This window comes from Cyanistes caeruleus, unplaced genomic scaffold (assembly GCF_971803275.1).
Source record: "Cyanistes caeruleus unplaced genomic scaffold, bCyaCae1.hap1.1 HAP1_SCAFFOLD_94, whole genome shotgun sequence".
Taxonomy (NCBI): Eukaryota; Metazoa; Chordata; class Aves; order Passeriformes; family Paridae; genus Cyanistes; species Cyanistes caeruleus.
In genome coordinates this window covers 70670-93335 of record NW_028255897.1, presented here as the reverse complement: position 1 = coordinate 93335, position 22666 = coordinate 70670, and the positions used below count along the sequence as shown (strand labels likewise).

At 53.5% G+C, this 22666-nt stretch overlaps 1 long non-coding RNA gene across 1 annotated transcript; it reads right to left on the bottom strand.

Annotated features, from left to right (window-relative positions):
- Positions 1-12214: 12214 nt before the first annotated feature.
- LOC147646494 (uncharacterized) lies at positions 12215-13452 on the bottom strand. Its single transcript, XR_015281846.1, has 2 exons — positions 13280-13452; positions 12215-12831 (listed from the first exon to the last, which is right to left on the bottom strand). It is a non-coding gene; the product is annotated as an uncharacterized LOC147646494 (long non-coding RNA).
- Between the last annotated feature and the right edge of the window lie 9214 nt (positions 13453-22666).

The following is a 22666-nucleotide window of genomic DNA, read 5'->3' as shown; positions in this document are numbered from 1 at the left end:
AATGGGAGGAGTGAGCTCTGGTAGCATCATTTCTGGGCAGCTGACATCAGGGCAATAGAAAACTATAGCAGAAATAGTTTTCTTGTGAGAAACTCTATAGATTAGCAGAAAGAGACTTCTGTTCCTCTACAAAGACTGATTAGAAGACTCTAGCGAGAATAGGGACTGTTCTGGACACCAAAGTTCCAAGGTTCTTTGTTCTCCGTGTTGTCATGTGAACAAAAGAATGGTGGGTAGTAGGGGATAAAAAGAGTTTTCTGGAAGTTTATTCTGGTGTTCTTATTCTTATATTTTGTCAATAATCTTTCTTTATTCCTTTTAAGTTTTAAGCCTGTTTTGCTCTTGTTCTAATCCATATCTCACAGCAAAAAAGAAGTCATTTTTTTGTTAGTTTCTGGTTTAAAACCACGACACTGCATTACCAGCTTGCTGCTGTGCAGATGCTGCCACCACCCAAAGCAAGGCCCTGTGTCCCTGAAGGGACCCGCCCTGCTCTGTGGCCTGGACTGAAGGTGGGTCCCTCCTGCCAGGGCAGGGCCCAGCACAGCTCTTCTGTTCCAATAAAGAGATGGAGCTCTCACCCCAGTGTCTGGCTGGTACCACCAGCAAAGCCCACACAGCACCAGCCCTGGCTGAGCTCCATGTCCAGGAGCAGGCAGGGCTGACCCTGGTGTGGGCAGGCAGGAGCCAGGCAGGGGCTGCTGTGACCAGAGGCAGGGCCCCAAGGGGCTGGGGGAGTCTGTGTTGAGCATCCCTGGGCTGAGGGCACATTTCCTTCAGTGGCATCACCTGGGCCTGGACCTCCTCCAGTGCCATGCCCAGGAAAAGAGGCAACCATCAAGAGCATCTCCTGGGACACTGCCTGTCCAGCAATGTCAGCAGGCAAAACCAAGGTTTTGTTTAGCAATGACTCTTTGATGAAGTCAAAGATTCACAGTCAGAGCAGTCCTCTAGTACAGATGGGAGTACACTTGGGGTGGACACTTAAGGCCATGAGGTCACAGAAGGCTCTGGGGTGACAGCAGGCTGAGGTGACAGCAGGATCTGAGGTCACAGAGGTCCCAGAGCCCCGTGGTTGCCCAGCACCACAAGGACCGAGCAGTCAGTCCTTGACCACGACTGTTGTGGCAGCAGCGGCGGCAGCAGCAGCGGTGCTGACATTGGGACAGCGGTGTCAGGACAGTGGTGGCAGCAAGAGCTGCAGGACTGGCAGTGGGCAAGGCACCATGGCCTTTGCTCTGCGCCTCCTCCTCCTGCTCCTCCTGGCAGTGGCCCTGCCTGACAGGGCTGCCCAGGCTGCTCCGTGGCGAGCAGGGCGAGCAGGTGAGCCGGCGGCCTGGCTTCCCTTTCCTGGGACAGTGCTCCCTTCTCCCTGGGAAGTGTTGGGGATGGTTTTCCCCAGGGCTTTAGGGAGGGTTTTCTCTGTGGGAGGGAGAGAGGCCTCAGGGGCCCTGGGCTGGTCCCACTGCCCTTCCAGGGATGTTGCACAGGGCCTGCAAAGAGGGTGGAGAGTGACCAGAGCCAGCCCAGAGCTCCCCAGGCCCCTCTGCAGCTTTGGCCATGTCCATTGACATCTGACACCCACAGCCTTACCTGACCCCCTTGCAGCGCCCAGTTCCCTAAAACAGAATGGGATCCCAGCACACCATGGAATGGTTCTGATCTGTGCTCCCTTCTAGACAAGGGTGGTAGGAAGGCTTCTCCAGCAGCTTGGCTTCATGAAGATTTTCTGCCTCTGGAGCCCCATGCAGGTATGTTCTCACTGTCCCAACAAGGAATAAACACTGACACCCTGGCAGGAAGCATGTGACAGAAGCTGCTGTGGCTGTTGAGTTACAGGTGTGTCTGCAGCGAGGACATTTCAAGCTCCTTTTCAGGTTGCTGCACGCAAGCCCAGCTCCCATCACAGGGGTGAGTGGTGTGTCCCTGCTGATCCCACAGGCTGAGCCCTGGTTCTGTGGGATCCATTCATCTGAAATGGTAATACTTTCTGTTAAGATCCTCCTAGAGGGAGGAACAAACCTACAGGACACAAGATGTTGAGTGATCTGGAGAGACGCCGTGGTGGGTCCATGTCCCTCAGCCTTCTCCTGAGACTCAGCAGCCGGGGGCTTTCTCTGCACATCTGAACACGCCGTGCCAGGCACAGCAGGAAGGGATCCATGGCAGCCTTGCTGCCCTGCTGCTGCTTTCACAGCCTGCAGGGCTGTTTCCCAGCCTGGCCTGGATGCAGCTTCTCCCCAGCCTCTGCAGGAAGGCATTTGGCATCAGCTGTCAGGGTGTCCAAACTGCAGCACGGGCCATGCACACCCTGAAATCCCCTGCAATTTCCCAGTCTTGTGGTAGATGTGGCTGGCCTGGCTCCAAAGTTTGGATGCCTTCCTGAAATTTACCCATATCTTTGACAACTATTGCCTCCTGAAGATGCCACCTTCATGTTGGGGAACAAACAGCCCCACCTGATGCATGTATCCCTCTTCCTTTCTCCAGAGACGGAAGGAGAGGCTGTGCTGAAGGCAGCGTTTCCCGGAGGAAGCAGTGGCCCATGGGCAGCCTCTGCTGCAGGAAGGGAGGCCATGCCAGGCACAGTCACAGCCCCAGGAGGTAATTGCTGTGCCCCTGGGCCTGAGCCCTGCTGAGGCTTGAGCTGCCATCTCTGCTGCTTGGCAGTGCAGGCACAGCCCGGACAAGACCAGCACAGCCCAGTGGAATTATCCCCAGCAGGCTCAGGGCACTTGGCTACTGAGCAGTCCTGCTGGGGTCCCTCCACGGGAGACAGGTCCCAAAACCTGGCAGCAGCTGCAAAGGGGTGCCCATGGTGGGGAATAGGCAGAGGGGGAGGGCAAGGCTCCACTGTATCCTGAAAGAACCTGGCTCTGTCCCTATGGGATGGGAGAGCTGTCCCAGCAGAATGTGGGCAGGAGGGAGGGAGGGCCTGAGGGACAGTTGTGGCACTGCCTGCTATAGTTCTTCCCCATTGCTTTTACAGTTCTTTCAGCTGTGGCAGAGAGAGGGCCCCAGTGGAGCCTGGGCTGCTCCAGCCACCTCTCCCAGGGATGCTGCACAGGGCCTGCAAAGAGGGTGGAGAGTGACCAGGAGCCAGCCCAGAGCCCCCAGGCCCCTCTGCAGCTGTGGCCATGTCCACTGACATCTGGCACCCACAGCCTTAGCGCGACTCCCTTGCACTGCCCCGTTCCCTAAGGTAGAAGGGGATCTCAGCACACCATGGAAACAGTTCTGATCTGTGCTCCCTTCTAGATTTGGAACTCAACCTCAATTATTTGGAAGTGCTACTGAATGATACTTTGAATATCTTGGAGAATGCTGGAGGCAAGTTCTTCTATTCCCTTTACTGACAGAACACAAAATGACAAGGTGGCAAGAGCATTTGCCATATCTCTTAACATAATCTCAGGCTTGTTGGGTTCTAGAAACCTCGCCCTGCTCCCTTCTAGAGCCCTGAGGGATCCCACAGGTCACTGCCAGTGGGAAGAAGGAGCATTTAGCTGTCAATCTTCTTCCCGTGTGTAATATCAGTGTCTCCTTCCATGTGCTCTGTGCAGCCATGGAGAAGAGCAGAGAGGGAAGGGGCCGGGCCCAGGGCTGTGTCCCGGGGCTGTGCCTTGCATGGCTCCTTTGCCAGCCCCAGGGAGCCTGAGGGTCTCCTACAGAGCCACAGGAGCTGTTCTGTCCTACCTCTTTTTTCAGCCAAGCCTCTTGCTGAAGGTGATCTGGCTTCCCAACCCACGCCCAGGACTGAGGCACTGGAAGATGGTGAGGGTAGGTGAAGGCCTTTCCCCCTGGGAGAGCTGCCAGCTCAGAGCCCAAGGCTTGGCCAGGAGAGCATCGCTGCAGGTGCCAGGACAGAGCCATGCACATGTGTGCCCTCGCCCTGTGTGATCCTCTCACTGCTCCTGTGGCTCAGTGCTGCCTGTTCAGATCAGAAGAGATGACAGAAGCTTCTGTGGCTGTTGAGTTACAGGTGTGTCTGCAGGGAGGACTTTCCCAGCTCCTGGGTTGGTTGCTGCACACAAGCCTGGCTCCCATCACTGGGGTGAGTGGTGTGTCCCTCCTGACCCCACAGGCTGAGCATTGGCATTCTGGGATCCATTCCTGGGAAATGGAATTATTTTCCTCTAAGGTCCTCCAAGAGGCAATACCAAAGCTACAGGAGTTATGAAACCCCATGAGCCATCCAAACCCATGAGGCAAATGCTGAAGAAAATTCTGCAGGAAGGACAAGGTGTGTCCATGTCCCTCAGCCTTCTCCTGAGACTCAGCAACTGGGGGCTTTCTCTGCACATCTGGACATGCAGTGCCCAACACAGCAGGAAGGGATCCATGGCAGCCTCACTGCCCCACTGCTGCTTTCACAGCCTGCAGGGCTGCTTCCCAGCCTGGCCTGGCTGCAGCTTCTCCCCAGCCTCTGCAGGAAGGCATTTGGCATCAGCTGACGGGGAGCCCAAACGGCAGCACAGGCCATGCCCACCCTGAGATCTTGTAGAATTCTCTGGTCTCCGGGTAGATCAGAAATGGCAGCTGTTTGGAGAAAGGAGGGCCCTGGCCAATCCCAAAAGTTTATATGATTTCCTGGTCCTTAACCAAGTCTTTGGCAAGCATTGCCTCCTGAAGATGCCACCTCCCCAGTGGGGAATGCTGCCATCTGATCCAGCTGTCCCTTTCTGCAGAAGTGGATGGAGAGGCTGTGCTGAAGGCAGCGTTTCCCGGAGGAAGCAGTGGCTCATGGGCAGCCTCTGCTGCAGGAAGGGAGGCCATGCCAGGCACAGTCCCAGGAGGTAATTGCTGTGCCCCTGGGCCTGAGCCCTGCTGAGGCTTGAGCTGCCATCTCTGCTGCTGGGGAGCGCCCACCCTTCAGGGATGTTGCACAGGGCATGGGAAGAGTGTTGAGAGTGACCAGGAGCCAGCCCAGAGCATTTCAGGCCCCTCTACAGCTTCCTCCATGTCCACTTATATCTTGCTCCCATGGTCTTACCCAACCCCCTGGCAGTGCCCAGTTCCCTAAGGTTGAAGGCGATCCCAGCACACCATGGAATGGTTCTGATCTGTGCTCCCTTCCAGATGAGGTTCCCAGGAAGGATTCTCCATTAGATTGGCTGCATAAAGTTTTGAAGCCCTTGGAGCTTCCTGCAGGTATGTTCTCAGTGTCCCATCGAGGAATAATCATTGACAACCTGGTAGGAAGCAGGTGACAGAAGCTTCTGTGGCTGTTGAGTTACAGGTGTGTCTGCAGGGAGGACTTTCCCAGCTCCTTTGCTGATCACTGCCCGCAAGCCCGGCTCCCATCGCAGGGGTGAGTGGTGTGTCCCTGCTGTACCCACAGGCTGAGCATTGCTTTTCTGGGATCCATTCCTGGGAAATGGAACTATTTTTTATTAAGGTCCTCTGAGAGGGAAGAACAGAGCCACAGGACAGAAAGAATCACTTGAGTCACACCACATCCTGAAAGAAATAGAGAAGGAACTGCTCAAAGGGCGTGGTGGGTCCATGTCCCTCAGCCTTTCCTGAGACTCAGCAGCCGGGGGCTTTCTCTGGACATGCCATGCCCTGCACCATGGGAAGGGATCCATGGCAGCCTCGCTGCCCTGCTGCTGCTTTCAAGCCCTGCAGGGCTGTTTCCCAGCCTGGCCTGGATGCAGTTTCTGCCCAGCCTCTGCAGGAAGGCATTTGGCATCAGCAGGCAGGCTGCCCAAACTGCGCCATGGCCCATGCACACCTTGAGATCCTCTGCAACTTCCTGGTCTCTGAGCAGATCAGGAGAGGTGGTGGTTTGGACAAGAGAGAGCCTGGGCCTTTTCCTGATCCTCTTCCATGTCTTTGACAAGCACTGCCTCCTGAAGAGGCCACTTCCCTGCTATGTGATGGTTCCATCTGATCCAGCTGTGCCTCTTCCTTTCTCAAGGGATGGACAGAGAGGCTCTATGGAAGGCGGCATTTCCTGAAGGGAGGCAATTGCAGGCATGGGCCCAGGCACAGGAGGTAATTGCTGTGCTGGGCTCAGCCCTCGGTGGGGCTGTGTGCCAGCAGCTCTTCCCACAGGGCCTCTCCTTGCACGGCCCAGCAGCAGCCAAAGCTGGAGGTGCCTCGGCTTCCAGGCCTCTGGAGCTCATTCCCAGCCCCTGGGAATCGGGATTCCTGCACCAATGTCCATCCCACTGCAGCTGCTCCTGGAGCTGGCCCTAAGCATCCAGAGGCCCAAGGCACAGGAGCAGCCCCGAGTGGGAGCCCTGCTGCGATCCCAGAGCCACAGCCAGCCCTGGCTCCCAACTGGGCAGGGGCTGCACTGGCCCCTGACAGGGCCTGGCTCTGTCCCCTTGGGCTGGGGGAGCTGTCACAGAGCAGGGAGGGTCAGGGGTGGCAGTGGCTGCTCAGGGATGGGTTTGGCCCGTGTCCCTGGAAGGAGCCACTGCCCAAGAAGCTGCGCTGTCCCGGGCTCTGCTCTTGGCCTTCTGGGCTTTGTTGGGTGGCACAGCCTGTGCCAAGGGACAGCAAGGTGCCTGCAGGCCCCAGCTCTGAGGGAAACAGGGAATATCCTGGACATACCCACCATGCTGCCAGCTCAGCAGTGGATCACAGCACGGGCTCACGCTGCCCATTGCTCCCACAGATGCAGCCAGCACAACACGTGTTCCCAATTCCCAGAAGGGCATTGGAAGAGGTTTCTGTCAGGGAACACGCTGTTGGCTAGAATTAATGGCAGGCCTGCTTTGTTTGGTGCATTTCTTCATTTTATGCTGTGTTGGAATCTGGTATGCCTGGAAGAGAAAACAGTGAGTGTTTCGTTCATTTTTCCCTCAAACAGCTTCTTTTGAAAGTCTGTTGTAGACAGGAAACATTCCCAGTGAGGCTGCTGTGGACTTGTGGCTAGTCCTTGGCTGCCCAAATAACTCTGCTGAGAGTTCTGCTGCTGCCCAGGGCTTTCATTGGCCTCTTAATTGCTGGGCCTTGTCCTGGGGAGCCCGCTGGGGCTGCAGCCAGTGCTGGCTGCCACTGAGGCTGCCTGGCCAAGAGCAGCCCCAGGAGCAGCGGGCAGAGGCAAAGCAAGGTGGGCAGGAGAAAGAGCGGGGACGAGATTGCCCTTGACAGGCAGAGGTGCTCTGGGGCCTGCTCCTGGCCAGGGACCCTGCCCAGAGCCATCCCCTGCTCTCCAGGGCCTTGAGGGGCAGCTGTCCAGCTGGGCCAAGCTGTGCCAGCAGCTCCAGCCGTGCTGGGGAGCCTTGGCAGCTCTGGGCCCTGCTGTGCAGGAGGGTCCCTGTGTGCCAGCGGCAGCTGGGGGCCTCAGCCACCTCTTCTCTCCACAGTCGCCCTGCTGCAGCTCCAGCTTCCCGGCCAAGAAGGCACGACTCTCCCTCGCCCCCAGGGAGCCCAAAGACTGTCCGCTTTGACAGCTCTCAGACGTGGCCTCAGAAGGAGGAATCGTTCCAGAAAGCAGAACACCAGCACTCCGTGCCTCCTCCACGGCCCCCCAGCCCGGCTGTGAAGCAGAAGCCCCCTGAGATCCCCCCACCTCCTCCCCTCCCGAGCCGGCCACCCTGGTCCAGCTAGGACTGAAAGTGGGCCAGCCACGGCAGGGCTTGGGCCACCAACAGCTTGGGCCATCTGCTCTTGGCTACAGATAACACGTTACCTGTGGGTAACAGCCAGAGGCAGTTTTCCTACTGTTTTACTTTCAACAGGGAAGGGCTGAAGATTCTTCCCATGCCCTGTCTCATCCTTCACTCTTTTGATTTTCATATAGCTAGGTGCTTGCTAAATCTTTTCAAAGAACTTTATTAACACTTCATATTTTACCCCACCTACCAAGGGAAAAAAGAAAAATTAAAAAAATTCTTCAGTTTAGACTTCATTTTTACTGTGCTTGGGCCTCTCAGATTTTGAGCAATTGATTTTCCATGTTACTTCTTCCCTTTTCCTTCCTATCTACCAAAAGTTCGTCTGGACAGGAAAATCAACAGAATTACTGAGATTCACCTCAAAACCCAGAGGAGAATCTGTCACAAAATATTCTCTCTGTGTACTGCACAACAAGAAATATTCAGAGGAAAATACTGTGGGAGCTGAGGTTCGTGGAACTCCCAGAATCCTGAGCCTGCAGAGGAGGCAAACAGCCCTGGCAGTGGCTGAGGGGAATTCTCCTCACAGACTCCTCAGAAAGTGTGTCACTTCAGGGGGGAAAGCTTTTAAACTTTGCCTTACCTTCCTCCTGTGCTAAAATGTAAGGCTCCTCCTGAGAAAATACTGAGCTACAAACAATTCTCTATTCCTCAACAAAGATACTCAGGTGCTCGACTTAAAGAGTAAAACTAAATGTGGTCAGAAATTTCCCATCAAAGCCCATTTGCTGAGAAACCCCACCATATGTGAGCAAATATTTATTAGCACGAGTTCACTCTAAAGATTGCTCCTTTTTCATCCCAGAGAGAATATTAGAACCATTTGCTCTTGACAGGACTCCTTGGATGGCCCCCAGACCTGGCTCCTCACCACGCCTTGCCTGGGCTGCTCATGCAGCCGGGTAGCACCACCGACTTTGCCACCCTGTTCAGACCTTGGGCATGGCTGGTGCCACGGTCCCCTCTGGTGCCACCGTCCCCTCTGGTGCCACCGTCCCCTCTGGTGCCACAGTTCCCTGCTGGCTTGTGGCGTGTCCCTGCTGCTGGAGGAGTCCTGCTCGTGCTGCTGCCTGCGTTCAACAAGGCCGGTGCTACTCCCCAGCCAAAGAGGGACTAAAGTCACTGCTTTTGGCAGCTCATTGGAACGAGTTCAACACTTCCTCATCTCTATCACAGATAAAAACCCACATACTCCTAAAACCCACATACCAGCAGTATAAAGTCACCTCATCTACAGAGGTGAGGAGGCCTGGGCAAACAGAAGGTCGGCTTTCAAGCACATTGCGTTTTTAATTTAGCGGAAGCACTCAGTTGTTCACAAGCCTTATTTGTCAAACTGGACTGTGTGATGCTATTCTCTTGCTCATGTTAAAGAGGAGCCAGGGAGAAATTAGCTAAGAAACCAGAAACATTTGAGGCTCAGGCCTGGTGCACAAATGGAGCAGGGTGGCACCTGCCCGCTCTGCCCACGTCCCTTTTCCTGACAGACAAAGGCGGACATGGCTCCACTGGCGGCACCATGGAAAGGGTTCTGATCTGTGCTCCTATCTAGATTGAGATCAGAACATGGATTATCTGGAAGCCCTGGCACATGGCAGTTTGAGATCCATGGAGAATGCTGGAGGCAAGTTCTCAGTGTCCCTTTCCACACAGAACAATCAGTGTCAATGTGGCAAGGGCTCACTCACACCCATTGCCTCCTGAAGATGCCACCTCCTGTAATGGTTAACAGTTCTATTGTTGTGGTGTGTTTTGTTTGAGTGGTTTCTCCCATTATTCCCCTAAGTCATTGGTTTGTTCCTAGTTTGTATCCTCCTACTGACCTATCAAATCCTGCCTCAAGCCCACCCCTTGTTTTCTCATGTTCCCCATCTGTCATTACACCCATTTGTCAGTCTTCCCTTAGGCCAGCCTCCTACCTGAGCCACCCCTCTGGAAATCCCCTGATCTCCAATGCCCCATTGGCCCATGTGACCCACTCTGCTCCCCTTGTTTCCCCTATTGTATTGTTGAATGGAACCTTCCACTCCTCCCACAGCTTCTTCCTATTGGTTAAAATTTTGTACCCTCCCTCTGGCCTCCCCCATATAAAAACCCCCACACAGTTGTGTTCTCAGTCTTCAGTCCCTGGACCCTGCAGTGGAGTAAAAGCCTTTGGAACCCATACTGGAGGTCTCCTCCTCATCCTTGTCTCCACCATGTGCCTACCAATATCCTTGTGCCGTGGAGCATTTGCTCTAAGCCGCACCTTGGGTCACCCCGCTGCCGAGTGTCACGATCCCCTAACACAAGTGGGAGTCGTGAGAGGTTCGTTTGAGCTCAGAGTGCAAAAAGGACCCCAGGGGATTTCAGTTTAAATCACAACAGCAATAATGCATCTTTATTTTAGTGCCAGCAACAAGGATTATGTGATAGATGAGAGGGGGAGAGAAGGAGAGAGAGAGAGGGGTAAAGAGCCAACGTAAAGAGAGAAAAGAGGTGGTTATAGTTACCAACAGACGAGACAGGGTCACTGGTGTCTTCTTCCATGGGGACATCTCTCTCGAAGAAAGTAACTTGGAAAAGTCACTTTTACAGTCTGTTTCAAAGCGAGGGGCAGCTGGCCAAGAGGTGGGGAAATTCCCAGGCTATTGTGATGAGACCCCTTGCTCTGGGAAGCAGGTGTAAGGTACAGAACAGGCCGCTCCTTACAAGTCCCTGCTCAGCAGCAGGAATGAAGGCAGTGTACCTTGACAGCACAACAAGCACACCTGCAAACCATCACCTGGCAAGCTTCCACCTCAACCAGGCCAGAACCCCTGCACAAATTCCCTTGGGGTCTTCAGGGTCTTGGTCTCTGTTCTTGCAATGGTTGTGAGGCAGATGAGGGAAACTTCAGACTGTCTCTTACACCCTAGTAACCCCAAATGACACCAATGAACCCAAATCACCACAAATAACCCCAAATTACTCTAAAGGACTCCTCTGACCCCACACCTGACCCCAAATGACACTTCTGGCCCCACACCTGACCCCACAGGACACAGACATTTACCCCCTGCTGAGCTCGGTCCTATACAACCCCAAATCCTTCAAAAATCCTCAAAATTTGACCCTGGGAACATCCTGGATGAGCAGGGTCAGTTCCAGTGCAATGAGGCCTTTGTGCCCTTCTCGGCCAGTGGGCACCCCAAAAATCCCATAAATCCTTGGGGTGAAGTCCTAAATCCTTCTGGAATCCCAAAAATCCCCAAATTCCTTTGGGGTGTGGCCCTACATTCTTTTGGAATCCCAAAATTCCTCGGGGTGGGTACTCCTGACCCATTTGGGACCCCCACCCCTGAAACACCCAGACCATTTTTGGACCCCAATCCCAAAGCTCCCAGACCCATTAGGGACCCCCCAGACCCTTTTTGGGGTAGCCCAGACCCTCTTGGAACCCCAGACCCTTTTGGGATCCCATAGCCCCCAAAGTCCCCAGACCCTTTGGAATCCCCTAGGCCCTTTTGGGATCCCCAACCCCTGAAACCCCCAGCTCCTTTTGGGACCCCCTGACCCTTTTGGGATCACAGACCCTTTTGGGACCCCCAACCCTTTGTGGTGGGGCGGTGCTGACGCCCCCTCCCCACAGGGCAGCGGCTGTGCCTGGGGGAGGCGCTGGCGCGGGCAGAGCTGTTCCTGTTCCTGACCTCGCTGCTGCAGCGCCTGCGGCCGCGACCCCCGGCACCCCCCGAGGAGCTGCCCACGGCCCCCCTGGAGAGCGGCTGTGCCAACATTGTGCCCCGCTTCCATCCCCTCCTGCTGCCCCAATGAGACCCCTCCCAAATTCCAGACTGCTCCCCAAATTCAGGAACTGCCCCAGGACCGGGACCCTTCCTCATGGCTGGAAAATCTCCCCCCGGATCCTCCCCAGATTCCACTCCCAACATCCCCCTCGCTTCCAGCTCAGGATGGGGCTCTGATGAGACCTCTCCTCAAATCGCACTCCTGAGATGCCTCCCCATCGCTGGAAAATCTCCCCAAATCCAACCCAAACCCTGCCCCAAAATCGGGAATCCCACTTGAGACCCCTCCCCGAAGTGCCCCTCCTCAATGGGATCAGGACCCCTCCCCATCAATGGAAATTCCCCCAAACCAAAAAAATTCTCCCCAAATCCCCCTTACCAAAATCAGAACTTCTCCCAGGACCCCTGAATTTCCCCCTAAAACCACCAAATTCCTCCCCCAAAATCCCAAAATTCCTCACAAATCCCCCCCAAAACCGAAAACCCCCCATACACCCTCAAAAGTCCCAGATCCTCCCAAGACTAAAAAATTTCCCACAAAACTCCAAATTTTCCCAAAAATCCCAAATTTTCCCCCCAAAATTCTCCCCACCCCCTAAATTTTTCCCCAAAACCCCCAAATTTCCCCCCCAAAACCCCAAATCCTCCCCCTAAAAAAACAGAAGTTCTCCCCAAAACACCAAATTTCCCCCCCAAACCCCCAAATTCCCCCCAATTTCCCAAATTCCACCCCAAAACTCAGGAGATCCCCTGCAAAAAACCAGTGACCAAGAAGCCCCCCAAAATTGCAACTCCCTTCCTCAAAAATCACCAAAAAGCTGAGAACATAAATTTTTTATTTCACATTTTTCGCACTTTGGGTAGGGGGGGAAACCCCAGATTTCCTGGGATTTTTCCCGTTTTTTTGGGGATGGGAGTGCCCCCAACTTTTCCAGCACCCTTGGCGACACCTCTCCAAAATTCCTGCCCCAGTCCCCCCAAATTAAATGCACATAAATAAAAAGAGGGGAAAAAATAGGGAAAAAAGGTAAAAAGAAAAAAAAAAAAAGAAAAAAAAGACCACCCCCACCCCATTTTGGGGAAAGGGGGACAGAGGAAAAATTGAGGGAGGGGGTGATTCCCCCCAAAGAAATTGAGGGACCCCTCAAAAAAATTGTGGGAACCCTCTCCAAAAAAAGCCCACTTTGAAGAATGCCAAAGTCACCAAAAAATAGAAAAAAAAACCCAACAAAAAACCAAAAAACAAAAAAGGATAAAATTTGGGGGAGAACCCCCGAAAAATGTGACAAAAATGGGGGAACCCCTCCTTGAATCCAAAGAATTTTTTAATTTTTTTTTTTTTCCCAAAAGCAGCAGGTTCTTGGGAGTGGCAGGGGAGGAGAGACCCCCTCCAAATTCCTGGGGCTGTCCCTGAGATCCAGCCGAGGCACCTGGTCCTGGAGGGGGACAAAAAGGGCATTTTAAAGAAATTAAAGGAATTTTGGGGGACTTGGGTGAATTTTAGGGAATTTTGGGGGGCTCTGGGGGCAGGTCTCAATTTTGTGGGGTCTTGCGTTCCGGGGCCGCAACATCATGTCCACGGAGGCCACATTTACCAGGAACCAGTCGGGGACACCAACGAGATGGGATTCTGCTCAGGAAACCATTTATTCAGCTCAGGAACAAACTCAGATCCAGAGACAGCCCCAAACAGAGGCAGGGAGATGGGGTTTGAGAACCAGGGTGGAGTTCAAGGTCAGGGACCACTGGGAACACAGCAAGGGAAAAACCCCAGGGGTCCAAACCCAATCAGAAATCCCTGGGCTGTCACCTCACGAGGGGCCCAGGATGGAGTTTCTTCCTGGGCTCGCAGGGCCCAAGCTTCGAGGCAGAGGCTTCACTTACCAGTGCCTCTGTTGCTGTTGGGTCAAGTTAGAGATCTGGGTGAAGCTCTTCCCACACTGGGGACACTTGTAGGGCCATCTCCAGCATGGATACGCCGGTGCCTGACAAGGGTGGAGTTGTACTTGAACCCCTTCCTGCAGTCAGGGCAGCGGAAGGGCCTCTCATCCGTGTGAATCCACTGGTGCTGGAGGAGATGGGAGCTGCTCTGAAACCTCTTCCTGCATTCAGGACACTCATAGGGCCTCTCCCCAGTGTGGATCATCTGGTGGATGGTCAGTTGGGACCTCTGGCTGAAACCCTTCCCACATTCCCCACACTCATAGGGCCGTTCCCCAGTGTGGGTCCTCTGGTGGATGGTCAAGTTAGAGCTGTGGCTGAAGCTCTTCCCACATTCCCCACACTCATAGGGCCTCTCCCCAGTGTGGATGCGCCGGTGGGTGATGAGGGTGGAGTTGTGCTTGAAGCCCTCCCCGCAGTCAGGGCAGCGGAAGGGCCTCTCATCCGTGTGAATCTGCTGGTGCCTGAGGAGATGGGAGCTGCTCTGAAACCTCTTCCCACACTCAGGACACTCGTAGGGCCTCTCCCCAGTGTGGATGCGCTGGTGGGTGATGAGTTGGGAGTTGCAGCTGAAGCCTTTCCCACATTCCCCACACTCATAGGCCCATTCCCCAGTGTGGATCATCTGGTGGCGGATCAGGAATGAGCTCTGGCCTAAGCTCTTCCCACACTCCAAGCACTTGTAGCGCTTCTCCCCATCCTGAAGCTGCTCATGGACCACCAGCTCAGAGCCCTGGCTGGATCTCTGGCCGCCTTCCCGGCACAGGGTGGGTCTTTCCTCCTCAGAGCACCCTGGGATGGGTTTGGAGCCCCTCCTCCTGTGGGATCTCTGGGGATTTTCCTCCCTGTTGGATTCCTGTGCCGTGGAGCTGCTCAAAACGGCCTCTTCCACGAGGTTCTGCTGTGGGGATTTGTCCTCCCTGGTCTCCATCCTCAGCTCCTTGTCTGGGGGAGGAAGGACAAGGAGAGGATGGGATTTGCCTCCGTGCCAGAGGGAAGGGGAAGGAGATCCCCCCAGTGCGTCCCCGGCAGGACGGCGTCAGCAGCGGGGTTGTCCTGCAGCCGGGGGCCAGGCTGGGCTGGGAGATGGAGCAGGAGAGAGGGGGAAAGGGGCACTGACTTCCTCCTCACCTGCCTGGGTGTCCTGGGACGTCTTCCTCTTCCTCACAGCCTCCTCCTCCATCCAGCCAAGGTTTGGGAATGGGAAATCCTGGTTTGGGGAAAAATACAATTCATGAGCACATTGGAATAGGGGGTTCCTCCTGCCCAAGGCCCTCTCTAGAAGTCACAGGGCACCTTGTGCCCATATAAACCTCCTAAACACCAAGATTCAGTCCTGAAAACGCCTCCCAGGAGTTCCCCATCTCTGGTCTCTCCCCTTTGCTGTTCATGGGTTCCCCCCTGTTCCAACTGCTGGGGGTCACGCTTGTACTGTGGGTCCCCCATCTACTCGGTCCCTGCCCTCCCCTTGCTTCTGAGAGTGCCAGGAATCCAAAAAGTTCCTCTCATTTCTGTCTCAACATTTAGGGATGTTGGAGGTTTTTGGGGTCCCAGGGTCCCTTCTCCCCTTATTCTCTTCTTGGGGGTGCAGGTGGTCCATGGAGACCCCCCTGACCCCTCTCCAGGCTGTTGAGGGTCTTGTGAATTGTGGCGCTCCCCTTCTCTGGGGGTCCTGGGGGACACAGGGCTCTGCTCCTCCAGGCTGCCTCTGCCAGCAGCTGCCACCAGGACCCCCCAAGGGGCATTTTCTGCTCAGCTTTGGAGTTCTTCATTCACCGAACATTCTCCCCAAAAACCCAACCCAGGGACCCCCCAGGATATCTGGGCCGAGCTCCCCCTCCCTGGTCATTGCTGGGATGGGGGGGGTGATGATCCCACGGGTGGGGGACTGTGAATTTGGGGAATGCTGGACTGGGATATACTGGGTGTGACTGAGATAATACTGGGATAACAAGCACCTGACTGGGGTTACTGGGAGTGTCTGGGAATGGCTATGGACATGCTGAGAACAACTGGGATATACTGGGAACACACTGGGAACAACGGGAACCATGCTGGGGATAACTGAAAGCAACTGGGCGTGACTGGGACCATGCTGGGAGGGGATGGGACTATACTTGGAGCTACTGGGTGCAACTGGGATCACACTGGGAGAAACAGGGAGCAACTGGAACCACGCTGAGGGCAACTGGGATCTAACTGGGATCACAGTGGAAGCAGCTGGGCCATGCTGGGCAAGACTGGGACCATACTGGCAGCAACTGGGACTGCACTCAAGGTGACTGGGAGTGGCTGGGAGCAACTGGGAACAGCTGGAACCACACTGGGGGCAACTGGGAGTAATTGGGACCCTGCTGAGATGGACTGGGACTATTCCAGGGACAACTGGGATCATACTGGTAGGAACTGGGAAGAATTGCAACTATTCTGGGATCACACTCAACTGGGATCATACTGGGATCACAGTGGGAGCAGCTGGGTCCCTGCTGGCTGAGACTGGGATCCCACTGAGGGTGACTGGAATCATACTGGGATTGACTGGGAGTGGCTGGGAACAACTGGGATCATGCTGAAAGCAACTGGGAGGAGCTGGGAATGACTGGGAGCGTGCTGGGGCTGACTGGGATATACTGGGAGAGACAGGGAGTCCCAGGGATCACACTGGAGGCTACTGGGGTCACACTGGCACTGCCAGGGAGCAACTGGGGGCCACTGGCCTCATCCTGGGAGTGACTGGGATTAGACTGGGAGTGACTGGGATCAGACTGGGAGTTACTGGGATGATACTGGGAGTGTGAAGGAAACTGGAAAATTGGGGAAAAAATGGGAAAAAAAGCAGGATAAATAAAAGGAAAATAGAAGGGAAAAATCAGGGGAAAAAAAGAGAAAAAACCAGGATGAAATAAAAAAAAAAAAAAGGGAAAATCAGGAAAAATTTGGGAAAAAAAGAGAAAAGTCAAGGAATAAATGGGAAAAATTGGGGAAAAAATCAGGAAAAGAAAGTGGAAAAAATCTTGAAAAAAATCAGGAAAAATGGGGAAAAAAATCAGGACAAAATAGGAAAAGAAGGAAAAATCAGGAAGAATTGGAAAAAAACTGAGAAAATCAGGAGAAAAACTGGGAAAGAACTTGGAAAAACCAGGAAAATAAAGAGGCATAAAATCTAAAAATAGTAGAAAAATAATGGGAAAAAAATTCGGAAAAAATCAGGGAAAACTCAGGGAAATTTGAGAAGAAATTGGGAAAAAGCTAGAAAAAAAATGGGAAAGGAAGATAGAAAAATCAGGAAAAAGTAGGAAAGGCATGGAAAAAAAAAAAAGTGAAAAAATGGGAAAAATCAGGGAAATATCAGGAAAAGAAAGCCAAAAAGACCCTGGGAAAAATCGGGCGAAATCAAGAAAAAATTCTGAAAAAAAAATTGAAAAATCAAGGAAAAAACAAAAATGTTTGAGAAAGCTTGCAAAAAAATCAGAAAAAAAAAGTGAAAAATAGAAAGATCAGGGGAAAATCAGGGAAAAAAAACAGGAAAAGGATTAAAAAAACTGTAAAAAATCAGAAAAAAAAAATGAAAAATTTCAGGAAGAAAATGGGGAAAGCCAGAAAAAATTGGGAAAGGAAAAGGGATAAATCGGGAAAAAAATTGGAAAAGAATTGGGAAAAAATGGGTAAAATCAAGAAAAGAGAGAAAAAAGAAACCTGGGAAAAAAACAGGAAAAATCAGTAAAAAAATTAGGAAATACAGGGAAAAATCAGGGAAAAATGGGGGGAAATCAGGAAATGAAATGGTGGAAAAAATTGGGAAAAATCAGAGAAAAAAAAATCAAGGGAAAAATGAGGAAAAAAACCTGGGGGACAAAACCTGGGAAAATGTTAAAAAAATTGGGAAAAAGCCAGGAAATATTTAGGAAATGAACAAGCATAATTTAGGAAAAATTTGGAAAAAATGGGGAAATATTGGGACAGATCAGAGGGAAAAATCAGGAAAAAAAAATGTGAAAAATGAGAGAAAAATCAGGAAAAGAAAAAGGGAATAAAACCTGAAAAAAATCAGAAAAAAATTGAAAAAATTGGGGGAAAATCAGGGAAAAAATTGGGAAAAATCAGGGAAAAATTTGGGAAAAAACAGAAAAATCAGGGAAAAATTTGAGAAAAAGTTGGGGAAAAGACAAAAAAAATTTGGGAAAAGAAGAGAGAAAAATCAGGGGAAAATCAGGAAAATTTGATAAAAAACTGGAAAAAAATGGGAAAATTTGGGAGAAAAAGGAGTAAAAAAATCAGAAAAAAAGCAAGGGAAAATTAGGAAAAAACTAGGAAAAAACAGAAAAAAATGGGGGAAAAAAAGAGTGAAAAAATTGGAAAAAATATTGGGAAAAAAACTGGAAAAATCTGGGACAAAATATTGGAAAAGAAAGAGGAAAATAATCTGGAAGAATCAGGATAAAATGGGGATAAAAAATGGGAAAAAAATGGGAAAAATCAGGAAAAAACCAGGATTAAATCCCCCTATCCCATTTTTCCATGGAATTTTAGGAATTGCCTACCTGGGAGATCGTAGAAGAATTTCCAGACCTGAGAATCCAGGGACTGGGGAAAGGTGGAATTGCGGATGAGCTACTCCAGGTTTTTTGGGAGACTGATGGCTTGGTCCTCTTCCAGCTTCCAGAACATTGGGATGAATCCCACACCTCCTTCTGGCTGGAAATCATGGAAAAATCATGGGAAAGCTGTGATTTAAATTCATGAAATTTTGCCACCAAAGCACCCTTTTTTCCCCCCAAAACTTCTATTTTTTTTACCCCAAATTTCAATTTTTGGGATAATTAAATGGGGAAGATAGGGGGAAATGGGGAAAAATAGGATAAAAATGGAGGAAGAATGGGGAAAAGTTAGGGAAAACTACAAAAACATAGGGGAAAAGTGAGAAAAATGGGAGGAAAAATGGAGGAAAATGGGGAGAAATGGAGCCAAAATGGGGGGAAAAAATGGGAAAAAATTGGATAAAAATAGGGAAAATCTTGGGATAATTGGATGGAAATGGAGGAAAAATTGGGAAAAATGGGAGAAAGGAATGGAAGAAAATTGGGATAAAATTGTGGAAAAGTAAGATAAAACCAGGATAAAAATGGGAGAGGGGGGAAATGGGGAAAACTGGGACAAAAATAGGAAAAAAAAGGTAAAGATGAGGCAAAAATGGGGGAAAATTGGAAGAAATCGGGGAAAATAGGAGTAAAAATGGGGAAAAAACTGGGAGAAAATGGAGCAAAAATAGCATAAAATTAGGAAATAATAGATTAAAAATGGAAAAAATGGGAAAAATAGGAACACATGGGGGACGATTTGAGTAAAAGTGGAGGAAAAATAGGAAAAAAAACTGGGAAAAAATGAGGACAAATGAGATAAAAAAGGGGAAAATTGAGAGGAAAAGAAAAAAATGGGGAAAAAATTGGGGAAAAATAAGAAATAGGATTAAAATAGGGGAAAATTATATGAAAATGGGATAAAAATTAGAAAAAATAGAGCAAAAATGGGAAAGAAATGGGATAAAAATGGGGAAAAATTGGATAAAAATGTGGAAAAATGGGATAAAATGGAGACAAATTGTACTCTAATAGGGAATGACTGGGAGTGATTTGGCTTATCGTGGGGCTCACAGGAAACTGGAGCCACACGGGGTGAGCAACTGGGCAATGCTGGGAGCAGCCACTGCCGGCACCGGGAGCCCCGAACCCCTTTCCCGGCCATGCCGGACCCGCATCCCCCCGACCCCTTTGCCGGGGCTCTGCCGCCACCGCCACCGGGACCCCCCAAAAACACCTCCCGGGGACCCCCGGGGTGCCCCCGAGGGGCATCTGCGGCTCGGCTCTGGAGCCCTGCCATCCCCAAACATCCCCCCCAAAAACCCCAAAGCCAGGGAGCCCCGGGGTATTTGGGGCGAGCTCCCCCTCCCCGGGCACCTGCGGGATGGGGGGCGATGGTCCCGAAGGAGCTGCAGATGCAGAGAGCGGGGAGCGCAGGTGGAGCCTCCTCTGCCTGCTCCAGCTCTTCCTCCTCCTGCTCCTCCTCTGTCCCTCCTCTTCCTCCCCCTCTGTCCCTCCTCTGTCCCTGTGCGTGGTTCGGAGCCCTCGGGTGAGCGGGGCCGGGCCGGGACACGATGGGAAAGGGCTGGGTCCCCCCCAAACCGAGCTGGGGGCAGCGGAGCTTTGGGGGAACAATGGGAACGGGGCGGGACAGGGGAACAGGGGGAGGTGGGAGCACTGAGGGTCCCCCAGTTCACCCCAGGAGCCCCAAGCCCTGTCCCAGCCCCCCCAGTTCCCCCGCAGCCCCGGCTGAGGGGGGCTCAGCCCAGGAGCCGCCGTCGTTCGGGGCTCCCCCGAGTGCAGGAACGGGAGAGTTCCCGGCTCGGGGAGGCCCCAGCACAGGAGGGGATCTTGTCCCTCTTCCAGGGCCCTTCAGGGTCTTCAGGCCCCTCTCAAGAGGAGTTTTTCTCTTTCTCAGGTTTTTTGGGGGGGATCCCACCACTACAGGGGTGTTTTTTCCTCCCCATTTTAGGGTGTTTGTGCGGCCGCAGCCCCACAAGCCCCTTTTGAGGGGGGATCATGACGGCTTTAAGTGACATTTTTAGGGGTGTCCCCACCCCAAGCCCCTGTAGGGGATGTTATGTCCCCCAGGATGAATTTTGGGGGTTCTCTCTACCATGGCCGCTTTAAGGACCCCCGGTGTTGTCGGGTCCCACTGTAACTCCTCTTAAAAGGGCAACACCGCTCCCGTTGGTTCCGGCAGTGGAGCCCGGGAGGGGTTGGGGGTCCCGGGAGGGGTTTGGGGGTACCTGGGTGATGCTGATGGTGTCCATGGGGATCCCGTGCTCGGTATAAACCTTCATGAGGGGTTCCTGGGGTTTTTCAGAAGTTCTGGGTGTTTTTGGGGCCACGGTGATTTTTGGGGGGTTCTCAAGGGGGTTTACAGGGGTCCCGATGGGGGAATTTGGGCGATCCCGGGAGTGGAATTTGGGATCTCAAGGTTGTTTTGGGGAACCTGCTGGTGATGGACATGGGGACCCCATGCCAGGTATGAACCTTCTCAATGTCTCTATGGGGTTTTGTGGTTTTGGGGAGTTTTTGGAGCATCCAGGGCTGTGTTTGGGATCAGGGGAGGTTGGGGTGTCCCGGGGGATTTGGGGGTTCTCGGCAGGTTTGGGGGTACCTGGGCAATGCGGGTGGCAGTGCTGGGGACCCCATGCCGGGTTTGAACCTTCTCACTGTGCATGGGCAGCATCAGCGTGTTCAGGGAGATCCTGGGGGGCCCGGGGGGTCACCCCAAATCCCAGGGACCCCAAATGCTGAGGGACCCCTCGAACTGCCCTCAGCGCTGGATCTGCTGCAGGCAGGGGGGCACCAGCACTCGGCCCCCACCCTCCACCATCACAGGGGGGCTGTGGAAGAAATCTGGGGGTGCAGGGACAGGTCGGGTGGGACCCAGAAAGTCCTGGGGGAGGGGACACGGGGGGACTCCCAGGAATTCCCGTTATGGTGGAAAGAAGAGGGACCAGGAAGAGTTTGGGGGCGCTGGGTGGGTCAGGGGGGACCCCCAGGAGTCTTGTGGGGGGTGGGAAGGGCAAAGAACAGGGTGATCCCCAGGATGGGTTTGGAGGGGAACCGGATTGGAGCTCCCATGGCTGCGGGATGGGAAGATCTGCCCATGGAATTCTATGGGAATGGAATGGCAGTGAGATCCATCCACAGAATTCCCATGGGAATGGGACAGCAGCGGGATCCATTCACGGAGATCCCGTGGGAGTGCGATGTCTGAGATCCATCCATGGAATTTCCGTGGGAATTGCCACATTCCCAAATTTTGCCCTCCCAAATCCCACATTTGCATTCCCATATTCCCATGGGAATTCTGCCCTCCCCACCTTTACACTCCAGCACCTCCCGCCCATATCTGACATATTTCCGGAGACATTCCCTGCAGCTGTGAGCCAGGGAATTTGTTAATCCCTCAGCCTGGATCTCAGGGATCCCCACGGCGGTGCCACAGTTGCCATCGCAGCCCCACAGATCCCCCAGCCCCGGCTCCCCCCGCTCAGCCCCGCTCTGGCTGTGCCGCTGCTGCAGCATCTGCAGCTCCCCGCTGGCCCCGCCATTGGCGCCGCTCTTTGCTGCCCGCCAGTGGCAGCCCGAGGCTGCAGTGACGTCACCGGTCGCCGGGCAGATCCCGGCGGCGCAGGGCGGCCAAGGCGGAAGCGAAAGTGCCCGAGGGAGCGCGGGGGGAGGGGACGGGGCAATTCCAGGGAATTCCCCTGGATCCCCTCCCGGGATCCCCCGGGACCCTCCTCGGCCGCGCACTGCGGGACCCCCGGGACAAACTGGGCTGAACTCCCGGGCCCTGCGCCCAAACTCTGCCTGGAACCCGCCGGCTTCGGCCCAAAGCGGGGGAAGCCCCGGCATCCGCGGATCCCATTTTTCCTGCGGCTGCGGCTCCCCAGCCCCGGCGGAGCAGGAGCGGGCGCTGGGAGCCCGAGCCCCGATTCCCAGTCTCCTTCTCTCTCTCTCTGCTGCTCTCTCCCTCTCCTTTGGGTGATCAGAAATGCCAGAGCGGCTGGAGAGCCCCGTGCCCAGCTCGGCTTTCCCTGGAAAGGGAGGCCTGGGGGTGCGGTGCCCCGGGATGGCCGGGAATGGGGCTCCGGGGGTCCCCGGGCTGACGGAACCGGGGGATCCAGGGGCTGCCAGGGGAGGATCCCCGGGAAAGGGGATGCAGGGCGCTGTTGGTGCAGGAGAAGGGGGTGCAGGGGGTCCCGGAGCTGGGGAAGGAGATGCGGGGGGGTCCCAGGGCCCAGGAATGGGGATCCAAGGGGGTCCCAGGGGGGCTCCCCAAAGCCCCTCCCAGGGCACAGCAGGAGCTGGCTCAGGAGCTCTGGCAGAGACAAAAGGGGGTGAGCCTGGCATGGGGGGGACATGGGGGAGTCACAGGCGCTCCTGGGGGGGGACACGACCCCCGGGGACCCCTCCTCACCTTCTCCCACGTACCCCAACAGAGCCCCTAAATGGATGAGCAGAGCTCGGTGACTGCAGTATGAAACTTGTTCAGTGGCACAGGAGGATTTAGAATTGAGGACAGGGGAAGGGTTTAACCCAGCCTCCTGTTTGAACAGCCTGGAGAGGGGGCTGGGGAGAAACCCATGCCTGCATTGAATTGAGAGAGATCCAGACCCGGGCTGGGAGAGATTTGAGACACACCCACCTTTGGACTTTGCTGTCCACAACACCCTGTCACATAAAGGTAAAACCTTACAAAAGAAAGGACTTGTAAAATTGTGGTTTAGGACTTGTT